Raw genomic sequence first — 21,786 nt, forward strand, 5'->3', positions numbered from 1 at the left:
CTAGACAGGTATATGGAGGAATTTAAGCCAGGGGGTTAAATGGGAGGCAGGGTTTGAGGGTCGGCACAACATTGTGGGCCGAAGGGCCTGTAATGTGCTGTACTATTCTATGTTCTATGTTCTAAGTCACAAGGGAATTGACCAGCAGTTTTCTTGTTTCTGTAATTAATTTCCATCAATATCCATGAACTAAGACATAAATACATCTATTGGCTGATACCTCCACATTGCAGTGTCTGCTCATTATTACTGTGTGATGGCAGCCAAGATTGTTGTGTGCACAAGTCTCAAGAATGGCGTTCAAGCCTGCAATCTTTTGACTTGAGTAAATGATGAATGCTACTCACTTGGTGATGATTGAACCCCTCCATATTTCTCAATATCACAGCACGTCTTGATCAAATTCTTCTGATATGTCTTCCTTGGATTGGATGTACTTTTGTATTATCACCTAATGATTTTCTTTTATTGGATCTCACGTGTCTAAGAGTATGTTCACTCTCGGTGATGACAGATATGATTAACACACTCTTTAGAACTACGTGTTGAAGAACATATAGTGGGCCTGCTATGTTGCCACCGGAATGTGTGGTGACACTTGCGGGCGGCCCTCAGCACTTCCTTGGGTATGTTGGTCATCAAAGCAAACAATGCATTTCACTGTAGGCTTTGAAGTACATGTTGTAGGAGCTGTGTATCGACTTATTGTCAGTCTGTATTGTATTTATGTTGCGTATCCTTACTCTGGGTTAAGGTGTGATTTGTTACATGGGTTTGGGTGGCTTGCAATGCTTGGTGATGGGTGATGGTTCAAATAATACGAATATAATCACCAGTTCATCTGCTTGGTGACATGACTGCTCATTCTTGTTTGAATTTGATCCAATTACGCTCAGCTTTGACCGTTCATCTCTGTTTGAATTTAATTCAGTTATGCTAATCTTTGATCCAATTATTTTTGCATGAGAAGTCAAATGATTTTATTGTTGTTTTTCAAGTAGTCACTACACATGTGATAAATCTGAATCTGAATAGATAGATAGATAGATAGATACTTTATTCATCCCCATGGGGAAATTCAACATTTTTTCCAATGTCCCATACACTTGTTGTAGCAAAAACTCATTACATACAATACTTAACTCAGTAATAATATGATATGCATCTAAATCACTAACTCAAAAAGCATTAATAATAGCTTTAAAAAAAGTTCTTAAGTCCTGGCAGTTGAATTGTAAAGCCTAATGGCATTGGGGAGTATTGACCTCTTCATCCTGTCTGAGGAGCATTGCATCGACAGTAACCTGTCGCTGAAACTGCTTCTCTGTCTCTGGATGGTGCTATGTAGAGGATGTTCAGGGTTTTCCATAATTGACCGTAGCCTACTCAGCGCCCTTCGCTCAGCTACCGATGTTAAACTCTCCAGTACTTTGCCCACGACAGAGCCCGCCTTCCTTATCAGCTTATTAAGACGTGAGGCGTCCTTCTTCTTAATGCTTCCTCCCCAACACGCCACCACAAAGAAGAGGGCGCTCTCAACAACTGACCTATAGAACATCTTCAGCATCTCACTGCAGACATTGAATGACGCCAACCTTCTAAGGAAGTACAGTCGACTCTGTGCCTTCCTGCACAAGGCATCTGTGTTGGCAGTCCAGTCTAGCTTCTCGTCCAACTGTACTCCCAGATACTTGTAGGTCTTAACCTGCTCCACACATTCTCCATTAATGATCACTGGCTCCATATGAGGCCTAGATCTCCTAAAGTCCACCACCATCTCCTTGGTCTTGGTGACATTGAGACGCAGGTAGTTTGAGTTGCACCATATCACAAAGTCCTGTATCAGTTTCCTATACTCCTCCTCCTGTCCATTCCTGACACACCCCACTATGGCCGTGTCATCAGCGAACTTCTGCACATGGCAGGACTCCGAGTTATATTGGAAGTCAGATGTGTACAGGGTGAACAGGACCCTGTATATATATGCATATATAGAACCAGTTGTTTCTTATTTTGTCATGTTATGTCATATTTTTCCATTCAATCTTTTTACTTTCCATTTTCCATTACATTTGTGCCTGTTTTTTCTTATCAATTGTTAATCTCACATCATATTTTGATTGTGATACAGAATGTGTCTTTTTACTTTTAAGGTATATGTGTTTTGTCATTTACCAAGAACTTTAATTAATACTGCCCATTATTCTTATATTAATAATCAACTTCGTTTACTCAACATTTATTTTGTTATCCTTTGAACTTCATTTAACATTTTAGTCTGTGAATCTACACTTCCCCTCTCAAACCTAATTTCATATTCAGTAATGATATACCTGCATCCACTTTGGTTGCAAGAACAGGAAAACAGATTATTATCTGAACGGTGGCCGATTAGGAAAAGGGGAGATGCAACGAGACCTGGGTGTCATTGTACACCAGTCATTTAAGGTGGGCATGCAGGTACAGCAGGCGGTGAAAAAGGCAAATGGTATGTTGGCATTCATACCAAAAGGATTTGAGTACAGGAGCAGGAAGGTTCTACTGCAGTTGTACAAGGCCTTGGTGAGACCGCACCTAGAATATTGTGTGCAGTTTTGGTCCCCTAATTTGAGGAAAGACATTCTTGCCATAGAGGGAGTACAGAGAAGGTTCACCAGATTGATTCCTGGAATGGCAGGACTTTCATATGAAGAAAGACTGGGTCGACTAGGCTTATACTCACTGGAATTTAGAAGATTGAGGGGGAATCTTATTGAAACGTATAAAATTCTAAAGGGATTGGACAGGCTAGATGCAGGAAGATTGTTTCCGATGTTGGGGAAGTCCAGAACGAGGGGTCACAGTTTAAGGATAAAGGGGAAGCCTTTTAGGACCGAGATGAGAAAAAACATCTTCACACAGAGAGTGGTGAATCTGTGGAATTCTCTGCCACAGGAACCAGTTGAGGCCGGTTCATTGGCTATATTTAAGAGGAAGTTAGATATGGCCCTTGTGGCTAAAGGGATCAGGGGGTATGGAGAGAAAGCAGATACAGGGTTCTGAGTTGGACGATCAGCCATGATCATACTGAATGGCGGTGCAGGCTCGAAGGGCCGAATGGCCTACTCCTGCACCTATTTTCTCTGTTTCTATGTTTCTATATCTGTTCTCTTTTGCTATCATATTGCAAACTAAATTTATTTATTTACATCGTGGAACAGGCCTTTCCAGCCCTATGAACTGACCACTCAGCAATCCCCCGATTTAACCCTAGTTTAATCATGGAACAATTTACAATGACTAATTAACTTACCAACTAGTACATCTTTGAAATGTGGGAGGAAGCCAGAGCACCCGGAGGAAACCCATGTAGTCACGTGGAGAATGTACTAACTCCTTACAGGCAGCGGTGGGAAATGAACCTGAGTCACCTGTACTGTAATCTCATTTATTCATGTCTTTTCTGAGGAAACCCATTAGGATTATAATTTGGAGGTGTTGTGGAGATAACCACAGATTAGAGAGTCCACAATACACTTAGGACTTTGAAAACAAACCCAGCAAATTTCAGCTGTAGCAGTGCTGAGTGTAGACTTTGTAAAGCATGTTGGGGTTGGTAGATTTGAACTTGCATAATGAAGATGACTGTACCCGACAATGTCACCAGGAAAGAAAATTCGTTGGGAAAAGCTTAGCTGAAATGAGGTAAAGGGGGCAAGTTTTTTTGTTCCTTGCAATAAATGTTCAAGAAAATGTTATTGGCTGCAGTCTACAATCACCACAGTCTTTCCATGTGTCCAGGATAAGAAAGTGGGTAGGAAATATCATTGTGAACACCACCCTGCCAGCAAAATGCCTTTTGTGATAGCTCCCTTCTGGAAGGCACTATAGGGCTATTAAAACAAAACTTCAGGTTATCTTAGAAATTTCTGTCATTAGGCAGTTAATCTGATCAACCATTCTAGTTAACCCCCACCGCTGCCCTCTCTATCTTTTTCCTCAGTCACTGCATTGCACTGTAGACATATCAAGCGTCTATTGGAATAATCAATAGCGTCATGTCTGTTGCACATGATTTCATTAAACAAAAGGCCTTAGGACAGGTAATGATTTGTGAAGCGAAACTTACATATAATGGACTTCTTTAGAGATAAAAGACTGGAGATTAACTAGGGACATGAGAGCCAACATTTACTGAAATTAGGGGAAGAATGATGGAGCACATCATTAGTTCAGAGATGACAAGTTTGTAATAATCCAAGCAGGATTAGTGAAAAATAATCCTCAAGGGAGAGGAGATGTGTGCGAATCATAGAATGGGGAAAGCTGTATGAGTTGATGCTTGTACAAAAGCTGAAGGAAGGTATCTTGGAAAAAGGGTCCCACCATCCAGACCTTGCTCTCTTCTCACTACTGTTCACCCTGTACACATCTGACTTCCAATATAACTCGGAGTCCTGCCATGTGCAGAAGTTCCTTAGAAGGTTGGCGTCATTCAATGTCTGCAGTGAGATGCTGATGATGTTCTATAGGTCAGTTGTTGAGAGCGCCCTCTTCTTTGTGGTGGCGTGTTGGGGAGGAAGCATTAAGAAGAAGGACGCCTCACGTCTTAATAAGCTGATAAGGAAGGCGGGCTCTGTCGTGGGCAAAGTACTGGAGAGTTTAACATCGGTAGCTGAGCGAAGGGCGCTGAGTAGGCTACGGTCAATTATGGAAAACCCTGAACATCCTCTACATAGCACCATCCAGAGACAGAGAAGCAGTTTCAGCGACAGGTTACTGTCGATGCAATGCTCCTCAGACAGGATGAAGAGGTCAATACTCCCCAATGCCATTAGGCTTTACAATTCAACTGCCAGGACTTAAGAACTTTTTTTAAAGCTATTATTAATGCTTTTTGAGTTAGTGTTTTAGATGCATATCATATTATTACTGAGTTAAGTATTGTATGTAATGAGTTTTTTGCTATAACAAGTGTATGGGACATTGGAAAAATGTTGAATTTCCCCATGGGGATGAATAAAGTATCTATCTATCTATCTATCTATCTATCTATCATTGGGAAGGAGGTACAGATGCCTTAGGTGCCACACCACCAGGTTCAAGAACAGTTATTTCCTGATAACTATCAGGCTCTTGAACTAGTATGAATTACAGCTCAGAGCTGATTCTACAACCTACAAACTCACTTTCAAGACTCTTTACAACTCATGTTCTCAGTATTATTTATTTCATTCACAGTTTGCCTTCTTTTGCACATTGGTTGTTTGGTTAAGTATAATTTTTGGTTAAAATTCTGTTGTATTTTTATTTTTTCCCTATAAATGCCTGCAAAACAAGTATCTCTATATAATTTATAGTAACATACAGGTATAATGTACTTTGGTAATAAATTTACTCTGAACTTGAACTTCAGTCAAGTCCAGATTCACGGCATGACTATTAGTCACGGGCAGATGCGGTAAGTAATTAAATCATTTTAACGCAAAACAAGAGATAATAATCAAACTATTCAGACAGACAGCATATGCCTCAGACTTGCATGTCTCGATTTCTTCCTCAGTTCCAGTGCCTTACAGGTGGTACAATATTGGTTATGCATTTTACTCATCAGAAATGTAGGCTCTATGACGTCAATGGCATTGTGGATTTCAGAAATGAGAATGCAATAAAGAACTGTTTTTAATTTGTTTGTGTGTGGTTAGCAACCGAGGACACATTCCTTCTTTGCTTTATCACCCTGCCTGTTCATGAATTACAAGGCGTAATGTTCACTTCCAGCTTTCTACGCTATTGGAAAAGAATCTGTTCAAAGGGTGAGCTGCTCATTGCAATCAATTTATTCAAAGTTCAAAATACATGTATGCAGTATGCAACCCCAAGATTCGTTTTCCCATGGACAGCCACAAAACAAAGAAAAACCATGGAACCCATTCAGAGAAAAACATCAGACCGCCACCCCCCACCCGTGCAAAAAAATAAAGCACAGAAATGGCAAAAAGAAGGGGTAAAACACACAGAATTTAAAACACCAGCTGACAAAAGTCATTGAAGGTGTCCAGGCACATTCAATTTCAACTCGCTTCTAGTTCAATTTAGCACTCCTGCACCTTCCTCCAACAACACTGTGGGGGATGGAGGCCATTTGAATGCAGAGATGTTCCTCCGAGAGCAGCAAATGAGACATGCAGACACCTTCCTCCAGCAGCAGCGACCTGGTAGATGGTGCTGAACACCCACTCACGTTCCACTCATGCCTTGATGATTTCTGTCTTCCTAGTTGTTTTAATCAGTGAGAAATTAAGTGGATTATTGGCTCACGCCCCATTTCTAGGCTTCTTGTTCTCAAAGCTATTTGCCACCCTCGGAGACAATAAATGCTGGATTGCTCAATCAGCCTGAAAGCGCACCCCCAAAGTGTAGGTCACAGGTTCCAATAGTAGCAGAACCACTTTTGTAAGAAAAAGAAGATGTAAAAGAATTGATACTTCCTAAAATTAAAGCCGCACCCATAGGGTCAGGAGCGGGCCATAAATGTCACAGAAATACATATTACAAGGCATTCCTTAGACTTTCATCACCTTGCATGGAGGAACAGTTACAATTTGAGTTTCTTTATCTGGATGGATGGTCAATGGCATGATCAGCTGAGAAATCAGCGGACTGTCAGATGGTAATTAGGCAGAGAGTAATCAGTATGCAGGAGAAGGGGTGAATGAAGACAAGTACGAAAAAGAGGGCAGAGGTTTGGATGCTAATGGGGACAATTGAGGAATAGCTTTTCATATTCATTTTATTTATTTAATTATTTAGAGGTACAAATGCAGAACTAGCCTTAATGGCCCAACCAGCCATGCTGCCCATTAACCCACTTATTTAACTCTACCCTAATTGCAGTACAATTTACAATGACCAATTCACCTACTAACTGGTATGTCTTTGGACTGTGAGAGGAAATCAGAGCACACAGAGGAAACCCACTTGGTCACAGGGAGAACATACAAACTCCTTACCATAGAACCATAGAACACTACGGCACAGTACAGGCCCTTCAGCCCTCCATGTTGTGCCGACCCATATAATCCTTAAAAAAAAGTACTAAACCCACACTACCCCATAACCCTCCATTTTTCTTTCATCCATGTGCCTGTTCAAGAGGCTCTTAAATACCCCTGATGTTTTAGCCTCCACCACCATCCCTGGCAAGTCATTCCAGGCACTCACAACCCTCTGTGTAAAAAAAACTTACCCCTGATGTCTCCCCTAAACTTCCTTCCCTTAATTTTGTTCCTATGCCCTCTGGTGTTTGCTATTGGTGCCCTGGGATACAGGTACTGACTATCCACCCTATCTATGCCTCTCATAATCTTGTAGACCTCTATCAAGTCCTCTCTCATTCTTTCTACACTCCAAAGAGAAAAGTCCCAGCTCTGCTAACCTTGCTTCATATGACTTGTTCTCCAAACCAGGCAACATCCTGGTAAATCTCCTCTGCACCCTCTCCATAGCTTCCACATCCTTCCTATAATGAGGTGACCAGAATTGAACACAATACTGTGCTGCCAGAATTGAGCTCTAAACCCCTGAGGTGCATCGCACTAACCTCTATGCCACTGTACTGTATACTTCTGATGTCTGGACTAACTTCAGCAAGAACCTTGGGGTGCTGGATAAATGCTTTTAATGTTGTGTTTGCAAAAATCGTCAGTTTTCTGAAAGGATAAGCAAACCAGGATTGGGGTCCTTTTGCAGGCCAGCCTCTGATGCTCTGTTCTGAGCTTTGTTTCAGGAAAAGATTGCTACTGGATAGAGGAAGATTCAAGAACATGCTCAGTGTCCTTGAGAAATGTAAGATTCAAACAGATTCCTGGGAATCAGCCATGATTGAAAGGTGGAGCAGACTTGATTGGTTGAATGACCTAATTCTGCCTCCATATCTTATAGTCTTTTGGTAAGTGACAGAAGTATAAAGAAATGGGGGAATGGGAGAGAGGCTGAAAGAACAAGGAAGAGAAGTATTACACATGAAGTAGGTGGAAAAGGCACATCAGCAGGGTCAAGGGATTGAGGGATGGGACAGTTCATCAACTAAGGCAAAGTGCAAAGCTTTGTTAGTGGGGGTTGTGCCAATAGATGGAAATACTTTCCAGAGTGTTTAATTGTGAAAGGAAAATGGCTTTTAATGGGTTATTAAAGCCACCTGGATCCATCATAGCTTTCCATGGAGGTTGAGGAAAGGAGGGCAGAAGCAGTGTGTGGGTTAAAATGGAAAATACAGCAATTATAGGGAGAGAGCCTTATCAGTGCTCTTTGGGAATTCTGTGGCCTGAGCTATTGTACTTTATGGATGAGAAAATGGAAGATGTAACTCATTTTTAATGCTAATTTTAGTAAAAATAATTTGCCGATGTACAGGATTAATAAATGCATGAGCTACAGTTTAGCCCACAGATTCACTACCAAAAAGGATGATTTTTTTTTGGCCAATACTTTTAATGATGGTTAAGACACGGGCAGCCTACATCTTAGTCTTGATCTGTGCAGCAGTTTCCAGGACTTCAGCAAATTGTTAAAATTATATATTTTTATTCCCGGATTACTGCACTTGTGGCCAAAATCTTCACTTAGCTGTTTATTTATTATAAAATATTACTTTTTATTTTATGAATTCCACTTTGAATTTGCAAGCTTTTGATAGGACTCAGTTTTTTACATTACCAGAATGCCAATGTATGAAGTTTTTATTTAAGGTCTGGATCTCCTCAGCTCAACTCTGTTTTCTGTATTAGTTAATCAGTAAATGAAGAAGATATCAGATTAGATTTTGACTTTTGATTGCCCAAAGCCAAATACCAAACGTGAATGAGCAGTCAGCATGTAGCATAGAATTATTTGTATTATAGTTTAATGGGATTTGCAGGTGATAAAAGGAAAGCAAACTATAGAGAGGACAAGCTGGAGGCTATTTTGAAGTATCACAACCACTGACTCTCTTTCAAGGACTCTACAACTCAGTATTATGTATTTACTTTTTTTGATGTTCCCACAACCAATAGATTCCATTTCAATGTCTCTTCATCTCATGTTCTTGATATTTATTGCTTATTTATTATTTCTTTCTGTTTTTTTGGTTTGTTGTCTTCTGCACTCTTGTTGAACGCTCAAGTTGGGTGTTTTTCATTGATTGCATTGATTATTTTATGGTTATTAGTCTATAGATTTATTGAGTATATCCACAAGAAAATAAATCTCAGGGTGGTATACGGTGTGTGTGTATATATATACATACACACACACACACACTTCAATAATAGATTTACTTTGAACTTTGAACTTTATTATTTGCTTGATTTGTCTTCTTTTGCACATTGTTATTCATAAGTCATTCATAGATTTTCATAAATTCTATTGCATTTCTTTATTTTCCTGTAGATGCCTGCAAGAAGACAGATCTTAAAGTATTATATAGTGGTATATATGTACTTTGATAATAAATTTATTTTGAAGTTTAAACTGAATGTATTAAACTTTAAGTTGAATGTATTACCAACATCTGATTGATGTTGTATTGGTTCTTCACATCTTGTGATACTCCTGAATTGTGACAGCTTCTATTGGTTTACCGATTACGAGTGTTGATAACCAATGCATAGTAGGGAACTGTTTTAATGCACATATAATTCTACTTAAATATTGTTTATTTTACTACTTCACTCCGATAATGTTTATTGTAGCCATCCGCCACAAGATGAACTTCCCGGTGGCCAAATATTTTAATTTTGATTCTCATTCTCATTCCGATGTGTCGATCCATGGCCTCTTCTTGTGCCAAGATGAGGCAGCAACACCTTATATTGTGTCTGGGTACTCTTCAGCCTGATGGTATGAATATCGATTTCTCCTTCAGGTGAACAAAAAGTTCCCTCCCCTCCCTCTATTCCCTATTCTGTCCTTTTACCTCTTCTCACCTGCCTTTTACTTTTCCCTGGGTCCTCTCCTCCCTTCCTTTCACCTCTTGTCCACACTGCTCTCCTATCAGATTCTTTCTTAGCCCTTGACCTTTCCCACCCACCTGGCTTCAGCTATCACCTTCCAGCTAGCCTCCAATCCCTCTTCCCCTACCTTAAATTCTGGCATTTTCCCCCCTCCTTCTCAGTCCAGATGAAGGGTTTTGATCTGAAGGGTCTTGACTGTTCAGTAATTGCCATAGATGCTGCCTGACCTGCTGAATTGCTCCGGTGTTTTGCGTGTGTTGTTTTATTGTTTTCATTGTCGTTTTTATACTCCCATTTTGTCATGTTGAATGAGTTTTCTTTCTGTGACTTGTTGCTGCTATTACAACTCTTTTAGAACATCTGACACATTATATATTTTCAGGTGTAAGAGTAGGATTCTGTACAGTAGGTTTTCACTAATGAGAGGGAATGGGCTCATTGGTTAGTAGGTATGTGCAGGTGCTCAAAGCAATCCCCTCATCTCAGTCCTCCAGTATTTTTCCTCTGTAACTCGTTCCTTGCACGTGCCCATCTAGTTTTCCCTTCCTTCCCACCACTCACAACCCCGCCAATCCTAACAGGATGTGAAAACCTGAGCATCTTGAAAAAACTGATGCAGGAAGATCAATGAGAATCTCTTAAGAAGCATGTTGAACTGGACGCAAATTACAAACCAAAGTGCCTGTGGGTTCGGGGCTGAGGAGTGAGCCATGGACATCCGAGGAACCATGCCTATAATGACTGATAACCAGGAATCCGGGCCAGTGGAGGTCATTCAGCTATCTGGTTGGCCAGAACCTAGCAGGGGCTAGCAGCCAGCAAGACAGTCAACCAATTAGATCAATGAGTCAGGCTAATATAAATGCGAACACTCAGCAGAAATAACACTCAATTATACACTGATGATGTCACCTCGACCGGTGATGAAATGTTTGTGACCTCCAGGCTTGGCAAACAAACCTTCAAACAAGCAGCCAACCTGAAGTACCAATCTTCTCTTTTGTTTCAACCAAGGAGAGTGCGCGAATTCCATTCAGCAGTATGGCTCAGGATTGTATGTGGGCCACTGGAACTCTTAGTACCTGGTAAAGACTAATAATCTTCCCATTAAGCAGAGCAGATGAGAAATTTGGTAGGTCGTCAAATCAAAGGTTCATTTTATTGTCAAAGAATGCATACGCAATCCAACTCTGATATTCATCTTCTCCAGATAGCCATGAAATACAGAAACCATGGGAATCATTGATAGATAAGACGTCAACCCCTTCCCCCACAGGAGAAGGAAAAAGAAACAAAACCCACAAACCCCAAACCCCCACCCCCTTCCTCGCACTAAAAATCTAACAGATCCTCCATACGGAAAACAGCAGCTGGAACTCAAAACCCCAACCCACTCCCCCGCAAAAAAGAACAGTGCCAACAGCACCAAATCCCAATCCCCTCTTCCACTCACAAAAACCAACAGACCTCCCACTCAGAAAGGCATATGCTACATCATATTGATTATCATCTGGAATATGACCAAGGATGTTCAGAAAATGATTAATGACATTCATATGCTGTAAAATGTTAGTCATCTCTCAATTTAAAATATGTTGTGGCTTCATGCTGTGTCCAACCAACATTTCCGTCCTAGTCCTCATCAACAGAAAAACAGATGAGTGGAGTTTATCGAAACTGCCACTGTGTGTGCTCACTTCCACAACGGCAGTTATTTAGCTTATAATCGATGTATGTGAAGCATATTGTGATGGCTCTCAAAGTTCAAAGTAAATTATATTATCAAACTACACATATGTAAGCCTGAGATACATTTTCCTGTGGGCATACTCAGCAAATCTCTCGAACAGTAACTGTAACAGGATCAATCAAAGATCGACCAGAGTGCAGAAGACAACAAACTCGCAAATGCCAATAAATAGCAATAAATAATGAGAACAAGAGATAACCTGATAAAGAGTCCTTAAAGTGAGAACATTGGTTGTGGGAACATCTCGGTGGATTGGGCAAGTGACTGTAGTTATCCCCTTTTGTTAAGAACCTGATGGTTGAGGGTTAGTAACTGTTTTTGAACCTGGTGGTTTGAGAACTACTGCTGCTAAGTTAACAAATTTAACGACACATGTTATTTAACAGATAATAAATCTGATTCTGATTTTGAGTCCTGAGGCTCTTGTACCTTCTACCTGATGGCAGCAGCAAAGGTAAGGGCATGGCTGGGATGGTGGGGATCTCTGATGACTAAAGATTTATTATGGGAATTTTTATCATTCACATAAAAAGATAGATTTCCAAATTTTCATCTGACTATATTTTGTGAAATAGTTCAATAGGCTTTATTAATGTCAAAGCATTAGATTAGATCAGACTTATAGTACTAAATATTGAAGTCCAACCATCTGAGGATTGTCACCGTGTCATGGTGGAGGGGCATGTGTGTTCCTGAGATTCCGAGAGCGATGCTATCTGGAGTTTAGCTCCTTGGTCATCATTGGCAATTAGGTCAAGGAGAAGGTTCCTGGCAATGAGCGATCCAACTAAAACCTCAGCAATGGAGCTGGTGGAAGATGATGACATTGCACAATGGCAGTGAAGGTGGGAGAAGGCTGCATTCCAAGCCACTGAACCCTGACCCTGATCTGCCAAGGTCCACTTATTAATCTCCTGACATTAAACAAAGTCACACACAGTTCTTCTCCATTTAATCAATTAACCCGAACATCCCAGATTAAGTTCCATGGCAATCAGCAAGTGACTACAGCTTCGAATTTAATGCTATCATCCCCTCAAAGCTAATCAATAAACTTAAAGACCTAGGTCTCAATATCCCTTTATGCAAATGGATCCTCGATTTCTTCACTTGCAGGCCCCAGTCAATTTGGACTGGCAACAGAAGCTCCTCCACAATCACCATCAGCACAGATGCACCCCAAAGATGTGTGCTTAGCCCCCTGCTCTACTTGATTTACCTGTATGACTCTGAGACAAAGCACAGCTCCAATGTCATATTTAAGTTTGATGACAACATCAGTCGTTGGGTGAATCAAAGATAGTGCTGAATCAGCATATAGGAGGATGATTGAAAATCTGGGGCTGAGTGGTGCCAGAACAACCTCGCACTCAGTCTCATCAAAACCAATGACATGATTATTGACTTCAAGAGGAGGAAACTGGAGGTCCATGAGCTAGTTCTTATTGGGGGATCAAAGGTGGAGAAGATCAACAACTTTAAATTCCTCGGTGTTTTTATTTCAGATCATCCGTCCTGGGCCAATACAAAGAAAGCTCGGCAGCACCTCTATTTTCTTAGTAGTTTGTAAAGATTCAACATGAAATCTAAAACTTTGACAAACTTCTGTAGATGTGTGGTGCAGAGTATATTGACTGGTTGCATCACAGCTTGGCATGAAAACACCAATGCCTTTGAATGAAAAATCCTACAAAATGTAATGGATATGGCCCAGTCTATCACAGTTAAAGCCCAACCCATCTACATGGAGCATTGTCGAAGGAAAATAGCATCCTTACCACCCAGCCCATTCTCTCTTCTCACTGCTGCCATCAGAAGGCAGATACTGGAGCCCCAGGACATGCACCACCAGATTCAGGAACAGTAGTTACCCCTCAATCATCAGGCATTTGATTCAGAGGAGCTTTCACACCTCACAATCCTTCCCCCTTCAAACTTTGAAATTAAAAGTAAATTTATTATCATGTGCCCCATAACTGTATTGTTCTTGCAACCTATGGACTCACTTTCAAGGACCTTTCATCTCATGTTATTGATACTTATTGCTTATTATTCTTCCTTCCCCTTCTCCCCCCTCCCTCCTACTCCTCCCTAATCATCCATTCTTCCTCGTCCCTTCTTCCTACTCCTCCTCCCTCCTCCTTTCTTCTTCCTCCTCCTCCTTCATTCTTCCTCCTTCCTTCCTTCTTTCTTTTTCCTTTTTCCTCATTGGTTACTTGTCAATCCTGTTAGGTGTGGTCTTTCATTGATTGTACTGTGTTTCCTATATTTACTCTGATTGCCCGCAAGAAAATTAATCTGAGAGTTCTTTATGGTGACATATATGTATTTTGATAATAAATTTACTTTTAACTTAAAATTTTGAAGGGGGAAGTATTGTGGGGTTTGAAAGCCCCAGTCACCAAAATGTGTGGATCTCAAATTGTCCTCAACAGGCACCTGAAGATCCACCAATAGACAACCCATAAGACATAGCAGCAGAATTAGGTCAATCAGCCCACTGGGTCTGTTTCGCCATTCAATCATGACTGATTTATTTTCCCTTTCAACAGCATTCTTCTGCCTTTTCCCTGTAACCTTTGATGCACTGATTAATCAAGAACCTACCTCCTTAAATATACCCAATGACTTTGCCTGCGCAGCCATCTTTGCAATAGATGCCATAGATTCACCACCTTCTGGCTAAAGAAATTTTTCCTTAGGTGAGAAAAAATATTCCAAAGGAACTCCTTAGGAGAACATCAAACTCAACTCGAATGATCGCATTACTATTTATAAAACTTTTCAGCTTTATTGTCTAAATATTAAAAGGCAAAAATTGCTCTAATTGAACCAAAGTCCACACTCTAACAATTTTGATTCTCGATCCAAACAAATGTTACCTTTTGAAGTCCTGTTATATTTATTGGGCAACTGCATAGTCTTTGACTTTATATTCCTGCTTTACTTCACAAACATGTCTTCCCATACATTATGTAGACAGTCCAGAATTTGTCAAATTTGCCACCCTGAGAACATACTAAAATATTGTTAATTTCACAAATGCCTCTTTTCTATTTGGTGCAACATATACAAAATGCTGGTGGAACGCAGCAGGCCAGGCAGCATCTATAGGAAGAAGTACATTCGACGTTTTGGGCCGAGACCCTTCATCAGGACTAACTGAAAGAAGAGATAGTAAGAGATTTGCAAGTGGGAGGGGGAGGTTGAGATCTGAAATGATAGAGAAGACCGGAGGGGGAGGGATGAAACTAAGAGCTGGAAAGGTGATTGGCAAAAGGGATACAGAGCTGGAGAAGGGAAAGGATCATGGGATGGGAGGCCTAGGGAGAAAGAAAGGGGGAGGGGAGCTGCAGAAGGAGATGGAGAACAGGCAAGGAGTGATTGTGAGAGGGACAGAGAGAGAGAGAGAGAGAGAGAGAGAAAGGAGAAAATAAGTAAATAAACAAGCAAATAAACAAATAAGTAAACTAGGGATGGGGTAAGAAGGGGAGGTTCATTAATGGAAGTTAGAGAAATCAATGTTCGTGCCATCAGGTTGGAGGCTACCCAAATGGTATGTAAGGTGTTGTTCCTCCAACCTGAGTGCGGCTTCATCTTGACAGTAGAGGAGGCCGTGGGTAGACATATCAGAATGGGAATGGAACATGGAGTTAAAATGTGTGGCCACTGGGAGATCCTGCTTTCTCTGGCGGACAGAGTGTGGGTGTTCAGCGAAACGGTCTCCCAGTCTGCATCGGGTCACACCAATATATAAAAGGCCACACCGGGAGCACTGGACACAGTCTATCACACCAGCTCACAGGTGAAGAGTCGTCTCACATCTTCCTCTGGTGCTCCCCTCCCCCTTTCTCCCTAGGCCTCCCATCCCATGATCCTCTCCCTTCTCCAGCTCTGTATCCCTTTTGCCAATCAACTTTCCAGCTCTTGGCTTCATCCTTCCCCCTCCTGTCTTCTCCCATCATATTGGATCTCCCCCTCCCCCTCCCACTTTCAAATCACTTACTATTTCTTCTTTCAGTTAGTCCAGACGAAGGGTCTCAGCCCAAAACGTCGACTGTACTTCTTCCTATAGATGCTGCCTGGCCTGCTGTGTTCCACCAGAATTTTGAGTGTGTTGCTTGAATTTCCAGCATCTGCAGATTTCCTCGCGTTTGCTATTTGGTGTTTTGATTTATTCTGAAAATATGAATAAGCCAACAGTGTTCTTCCTGAGATCCTCCAGAGCTTCCATCTTTATGGTTGAAAAGAAGGTCATTTTGAGCCAACAAGTCTGTGTGAAGGCCAGAAGCTGGTACTGGTCTCTGGTAGCATTTAATAGATGGTGGGAACTGATCCCCATTAACACCCTCCACACCACCCCCCCCACCCCCGGCAATGACAGTTACTGAAGCTGGACTTCGTTGTCAGAGGCGATTTGAGACTTATGTCACTGGTAGCCTTTCATAGGTAATGGGAGCTTATCCCCACTAACACTCTCCACACCCCCTCCAGTTATGACAGTTACTGTATGTTTTATGCTTCAAGTTAATTCTCATTTGCAGAAAATATATCTAAACTTCTCTTTAGAATTGTTGCATTTCACATCTTTTTTTCAAATGTTTCTGCATTTATTTAAACAAAACTGAAATTCTAATTTATACATAAAATTAAGCTTAATTTAAATATATTGTCCAGTTATAGTACCTGGGCAATATGTTTAAATTAATTTTTATGAAACATAATGAATGGTCACTGCTCAGAAGTTCCCTTCTTGATTTCCCTAGTTTTTTTTAAAAACATCTCTTTATTGCTTTTACAGAATGAAAAGAAAACACATTAGATCATCCATAGGTTTGAAAGTGCAACAAAGTTAAAGAAAAGGGGAAAAAATACACAAAAGAAAAAAAACAAAATAGAGAAAAAATAGGGGGGGGGAGAGAAACTGTGAATGAATAAAATAGTTAAATTAAACAAGTTGTTCAAAAATAGAAATAAAAACAAATAGAGAAGTAGTGTTCATGGGTTCAACATCTATTCAGAAATCTGATGGCAAAGGGGAAGAAGCTGTTCCTGAATTGTTCAGTGTGTGTCTTCAGGCTTCTGTACCTCTTTCCTGATGATAGCAATGAGAACAAGGCATGACCTGGGTGGTGGAGATCCTTAATGATGGACAACACCTTTTTGAGGCATCACCTGAATACTACACAGGCTAGTGCCCATGATGGAGCTGACTGAGTTTACAACTATTTACAGCTCATTTCAATCCTAGAGGTTTGTTGAAACATTTTATAATTTTTGGTATGAAGCTGTGAAAATATCATGCATTTATAAATATACACTGACTATGTTAGCCCCATTGGTTAAATGCTTAGTTTGTAACATCTCAGTTCCTCTTCTGTTTTCCTTTCCAACTTTAGCTTTCTTTTTTATAAATGCTAAACATATGTTTCATATGTAACAGTGGTCAAAAGAACAATTAACCATGCAAGATCTGTTAGAAATGTTTTGTTACTTGTTTGTGGTTTTGCTTAAAGGACTTTTGTTTCTCTGAATCTGTTCACCATGGCAGTGAATAACTTAAGTCCAGTATCAAGAGTCTTCAGGGCAAAAAGTCCTTTAACTTAAATTTAAACAAAATTTAAATCATCCCCGTTCTGATGAAAGGTTGTAGACTCAAAGCCTTAGTATTTTCCACAGATTTTGTGTGACTAGCTGGGTTTTTTCCTGTTTTTTTTCCTGCGTTTTTTGTTTTTGTTATGAAATAAAACAGGATTGTTCCTTTGACAATTGATTGAATGGAGTGGAACAATTGTTGCACAATCTGGGTATTTTAGTGAAATTCTCCACCCCACAGACAGCTTAGATCAGCTGTGATTATTTCAAATATGAACTTCATACAAAGAGTCGCCGTTCTCTGGTGCCCTTTGTTAAAATGGCATCCATCTTCAAGGACTGTAACTATCCAGGATATTCCCTCTTCTCATCTCTGCTATTAGAAAATGTATCATCCTGAAGATACACACTGAAATTTTAGGAACAGCTTCTTCCCTTCTGCCATCAGATTTCAGAACAGTCCATCAACCTATGAACACTACCTGATTGTTCTGCTCTCTTTTAAGAATTAGAATCAGGTTTATTATCACTACATATGTCGTGAAATTTGTTGTTTTGTGGCAATGTATAAAATTCACTATAAATTACAATAAGAAATATACAGTGTAAAAAATAAATAAATAAGTGGTGTGAAATAGACATGCCCAAACATCATCTCTGATGCAGATGGCAGAGTTTATCATCAAAATGTTGGTTAAAATGGATATCTGTATCCAACTGGAGACCTGGGAAGAGTTTATTCATCATATACACTAGGAAAGCAATAGATCTTTGATCACTGACCTCTATGGGGAGGAAGTTCATTGCAATATTTGTCACTTTGAATCATTGCGTAAAGAGAAGGCAAGGCTTCTTTGTTCTTTAGCCTTCCTTTTGAGATGCTGGGACAAGGACATCATCCCTAAGTCCGTGAGGTTGCATTTCGGGGTGGTTTCTCTGGTGGCTAAACGCATTCTACAGTGAGCTAGCCGAGTATTGATTTGAGAGCATCGTTCCGCTCTGGACATCAACATGAATAGACAACTGGCTCTTCACCTGGAATAGTCAGCCCTCTTGTCTCCTAGTACTTGCTCTAAGTAAAAACTCGAATTCGATTGTAAACAAGGTCAGACAGTGGAAACCTGACTGGATGAGGACCAACCAACCAGGAAGGATGGGTGACGGGGGTATAGACTAACCAATCAGGAAGGACTGACGACAGGGTATAAATACCACCGGACTAGACAGACCTAGGCATCATCTCTGATGAAGATTGCAGAGTTTGTCATCAAAACATTGGTTAAAATCAATACCTGTACCCGGCTGGAGAAGATTTAAACTTCTTCAGGGGAACACCATATTCTAAACTGCCAGTGTTATTTTTGCGACAAAACCCTGCAATACTGTTCTGCAAACTTCTCAATTAGAGATTAATCCCTTTTTGGAACTTGGGCAGGGTTCTTAGGATCACTTACAATGCTATTGTAGTACTTTTGAAATGGAGTAATGAAAAGTTCAAGCCATTCAGTGGGAGCATAAATATTTGGATGTTCCAGAATGGAATCTACCACGTTGTTCTTTTGTAACAGAGAAAGAAATGTTTTCATAGAGTGTAGTCCCAAACCGCAAGGCAAATCCAGCTTTGTCCACTACACGTTACTCTTTAAAGAAACAAGTAACAAGGTCAAGCAACACACACAAAATGCTGGAGGAACTCAACAGGTCAGGCAGCATCTATGAAAAAGAGTACAGTTGACATTTCGGGCCGAGACCCTTCATCAGCTCTCGGCACAAAACGTCAACTGTACTCTTTTCCATAGATGCTGCTTGGCCTGAGTTCCTCCAGCGTTTTGTATGTGTTGTTTGGATTTCCAGCATCTGCAGGTTTTTTCATGTAGGTGATGTCAAGCAATGTGCTTTGTTACCTAACTGTGCATTTTTAAGATATGTTTTACAAGCATATTTATGCTGTTTTTTTAGCTAGTTCTTACAGTTTTGCAACATTATCTGCAACACCAATCTTGTGGTTTTTCTAATTTTATTTACTCTCATCCTCCCTCTTCCAACTCCTGATGGGCTTTTGTAAATTCTGCTTTGAGTGTTCAACAATATTTTCATCTGATGTAAGTGGAGTAACCACTATCTGCCTCAACAGCAAAACTGACTGACTCAGTCATAGCAAACGAATGGTAAATCAGGTCAACCCACAGAGGATTGACCTTTTTGCTCTATGCTTCAATTTCTATGACCGTGTTTGCAGCACGTCCCAGATTAAATCAGGTTATGAGTTTCTGCTGTGTTTTGTCATTTTCTCCGCGTGTTAGAATGAGTAATCTTTCAGAACCAGCTGTTGCGGTACTGTCAAAGTCAATTTACTGTCAAAATATGTTTGTGTCGCCGTAGACGATGTTGCAATTCATTTTCTTGTAGGCATTCACAGGAAAATAAAGAAATACAATAGACTTTATGAAAAATATATATAAACAAAGACTGACAACTAATGTGCAAAAGAAGGCAAAATTTGCAAATATAAATAATATTGGGAACATGAATTGTATTCTTGTGTTGTATAATGCTTGAAAGTGAGTCTGTAATCAGTTCAGAGTTGAGGTGAATGAAGTTATCCAAACTGGTTCAGAAGCTTGATGGTTGTAGAGTAATAACTATCCCTGAACCTAGTGTGGGACATGAGGCTCGAGTACCTCCTTCTCAATGGTAGTAGCAAGAAGAGAGCATGGTGGGGGTCCCTGATGATGGACGTTGCTTTTTGTGACAGCGCAGGGGCATTTCCTGTGATGGACTAGGCTGTATCCACCACTCTCTGTAAACTTTTCCATTCCTGGGCATTGGTGTTTCCATACCAGGTCATTTTCATAACTGACCAGGTCTATTAAAAGTAAATTTGTATTGATGTGTTGATTTGCCTGATGCCAGACATAGGCAACTGGATGACCCTGTTGGACATGTCAGAATGTTGCATCAGCAATAAGTGGATTCCATATCTTTGCACTACAGGCAAGCTTCCTGCTAGTCTGTCCTTCAGACAGCATTGATTGTTTCTAGGATATAGCAAGCCCATCACCATTTTGCACAGGACTTTTCTTAATAGATGACGTGCATATGGTAGAAGATTTTAGTAAATGTATCAACTTAGAATCTACTTGTATAATGACCAGTGTGTGAATAAATTGGCCTTTGATCTATTTAAGTACGTGAAGGGTATAAAATCTCCAGAAATTCTTGCTCCTAGATTAAATCCGACAGTTGTTTTTTTCTTAGAGGATTGGGAATCTTTGGAACTCTACTCCTCATAGGACAGTGGGACCAGTGATTTTGGTATTTTTAAGCCAGAATCTTGATTAGTGAATAGTTACTGGGAAAAATAGGAATGCAATGACAAGGGTGCAATCAAATTAAAAGTTACCTTTTCATTTTATGAATTTTATTTAGAGATACAGCATTAAATAGGCCCTTGCTGCCCTTTGAGCCACGCTGCTCAGCAATTCACTGATTTAAGCCTAGCCAAATCACAGGGCAATTTACAATGACAAATTAACCTACTAACCAATACACCTTTGGACTGTGCAAGGAAGTTGGAGCACCTGGTGGAAACCCATGCACACATGGGAAGGAATGTACAAGCTTTCTTACAGAGGACACTGGAATGGGCCTCCAAGTTCTGACACCTCAAGATGTAATAACGTCACGCTAACCATGTCATGAAGCTGGCTGGGTCACATAGTCCTGCTCCTAATTTGTATATTGTATACAAGTATTTGATAACATTGAATATTGAGCTTTGAGAAGACATCTCAGTATTAAAATCCTTTTTAATTCCATTAGATGCTGTGAATATAAATGTTTAGAAACTTGAATCTGAGAGGAAACACAAGTCTCCGTGATAATGTTAGCAAAAGATATTTAACTTGGATATGAATAAATTGTTGATACTTGGTTGTAGACCATGTGTTAGGAGGTACCAGAACACTGCCAGTGAGCATTGAACCATAACATAGGGATGTGGGATTGGCACGAGGACTGAGGGTGAGTGTCAGGAGCATGCTGAAAAGCATCTGTTTTTCCTTTTACCGTTTGACTGACTTTACCAATGTTGCCTTTAGCGGTATTGAAAACCTAAGGCTTTTGCCTCACATTGAATACCAAACCATCTGGAGTTTTTATTTACAGTCTAGAGTACAAATAAAAGTTGTACTTTCTCCCCCCATGACCGCATGGGATTCCTCTGGGTGCTCTGGTTTCTTCACACATTTAAAAGACCTACCACATTCCAAAAACATACGGGTTAGGGCTAGTAAGTTGCGGCCATGCTTTGCGGGCGCCGGAAGCTTGGTGATGCTTGCGGGCTGCCCCCAGCACAGCATTGGACTACGGTGATCGTTGACACAAATGGCACATTCCACAGTATGTTTCAATTTTCCAATGTATATGTGACAAGTAAAGTTAATCTTTATCTTTAGAATGGAGAAA

The 21,786-nt window shown here is 40.4% G+C and overlaps 1 protein-coding gene across 1 annotated transcript in view; it reads left to right on the forward strand.

The window, feature by feature from the left end:
* nt5dc1 (5'-nucleotidase domain containing 1) overlaps positions 1-21,786 on the forward strand; it is a 611,704-nt gene that overhangs the window by 288,907 nt on the left and 301,011 nt on the right. The window lies entirely within an intron of this gene.

This window comes from Hemitrygon akajei, chromosome 9 (assembly GCF_048418815.1).
Source record: "Hemitrygon akajei chromosome 9, sHemAka1.3, whole genome shotgun sequence".
In the NCBI taxonomy this organism is placed as follows: domain Eukaryota; kingdom Metazoa; phylum Chordata; class Chondrichthyes; order Myliobatiformes; family Dasyatidae; genus Hemitrygon; species Hemitrygon akajei.